At 38.7% G+C, this 1,649-nt stretch overlaps 1 protein-coding gene and 1 pseudogene across 2 annotated transcripts in view; one reads left to right on the top strand and one right to left on the bottom strand.

The window, feature by feature from the left end:
• Positions 1-1,649, top strand: part of Pstpip2 (proline-serine-threonine phosphatase interacting protein 2) — a 99,567-nt gene that overhangs the window by 83,546 nt on the left and 14,372 nt on the right. The window lies entirely within an intron of this gene.
• LOC102026694 lies at positions 439-1,622 on the bottom strand (annotated as a pseudogene).

Here is a 1,649-nt window from a genome sequence, read left to right as displayed (position 1 = left end):
GAGTTCACTTTGTAGCCCAGGTTGGTCTCAAACTTGCAGTGATTCACCTGTCTCAGTTTCCTGAGTGCTGGGATTACAGGCATGCACCACCATGCCTGGCTTCTTCTGAATTTTCTACTTTATCGGAGTATAGGTTTTCAAAGAAGTTACTGATGATCTGGATTTCGGTAGAATCCATTGTGATTTCACCTTTTTCATTTTTTATTGCATGGATTTGGATCTTTTCTTTCCTTGTTTTGGTAGTATTGTCTAAGGATTTGTCTATTTTGTTTAATCTTTCAAAGCTCTTTGATTCCTTATAATTTTCATATCTCAATTTCATTAATTTTTCCTCAGATATTTATAATTTTCTTCCCTGTAGTAACTTAGGATTTGGATTGTTCTTGTTTTTCTAGGGTCATGAGGTGAACGATTATGTTATTTATTTGAGATTGCTCTTTTTCTGATGTGGGAATTCTCTGTTACAAACTTTCCTGATAGGACTGCTTTCATTGTGTCCCAGGTTCCAGTATGTTATATTGGCATTATTGTTTAATTGTGGGAACTGTCTAATTTCTTCTTTAATTTTCTCTGTGACATATTGATTATTCATGAGGGTATTATTTGATTTCCATGTGTTTGCATAATTTCTGTGATATCTTATGCCACTGATTTCTAGTCTCATTGCACTATTTGATAATATTCATGGAATAATTTTGATTCTTTTGCATTTACTTCATCATACTTTATGGGCTAGTATGTAGTCTTTTTTTTTTTTTTTTTTTAACATTTCATTGAAAGCATTTTAGTGACCTTTTGGACAGAAATGGGATTTATTTGCCAGGAAGGATGAACCCATCATACTTCTGCTGGAACTAGTGTTTAGCCTCCCTGCTGATTTGCTGATTCTGTGTTTGGCCCCAGTGCAGGCTGCCTGCCCTTCTTGTCTGAGTTGCTGAAACCTGGCCTACCCAGTACCACATGGAAGTCCAGACCATAGACACCAATGCTTGGGTCATATTTGATGCCCAGATCAATGTGTTCCTGGATCCCAAAACCAAAGTTTCCAGTATCAGAGAAGTTATTTTTCCTTAATTCATACTCTTGCATCTTTAGTCCTTTCTCCAAGATTTCTTCTACCTTGGCCCCATGCAGTAAAAAACAATCTTTTCATTTTTCCTGATACCTGAGGATCTGACAGTGTGTTTAGCGTTAGAAAATACTGGGATCTGGCCTGTGAGCTGCTGCAACAGTGTGGCTGCTCTGGTCAGCCTGTCTCCACTCTCCCTCACACAAATGTTAAGAGAGAGCTTGTGGATGCAAAGTTCCTGCATGGGGTTCTCCTTTTCACCTTGATCTTGTGCCATGATGGAGAACAGAAGAGCATGTGGTCTATTTTGGACAAAGACCCATATGTTGCTGAAAAGAACGTGTATTGTGTTGTTTTTGAATGGAACACTCTGTAGATATTTATTAAGTCCATTTGTTTGAAGGTTTGGTTTAACTCTGATATTTCTTTGTTTTTGTCTAGTTGATTTGTCCTTTTGTGACAGTGGGATATTGAGGTCCCCCATTACATCTGGGGATGACCCGACCGGCAGGTACAGCCAACGTGAACCCTAGAGGGGGAGTGGGGATTATAAAGGGACAAGAGACACGAAGAATGGAGA

This window comes from Chinchilla lanigera, unplaced genomic scaffold, assembly GCF_000276665.1.
Source record: "Chinchilla lanigera isolate Chin_1 unplaced genomic scaffold, ChiLan1.0 scaffold00001, whole genome shotgun sequence".
In the NCBI taxonomy this organism is placed as follows: domain Eukaryota; kingdom Metazoa; phylum Chordata; class Mammalia; order Rodentia; family Chinchillidae; genus Chinchilla; species Chinchilla lanigera.
This window is presented reverse-complemented; position numbering and strand designations above follow the sequence as displayed.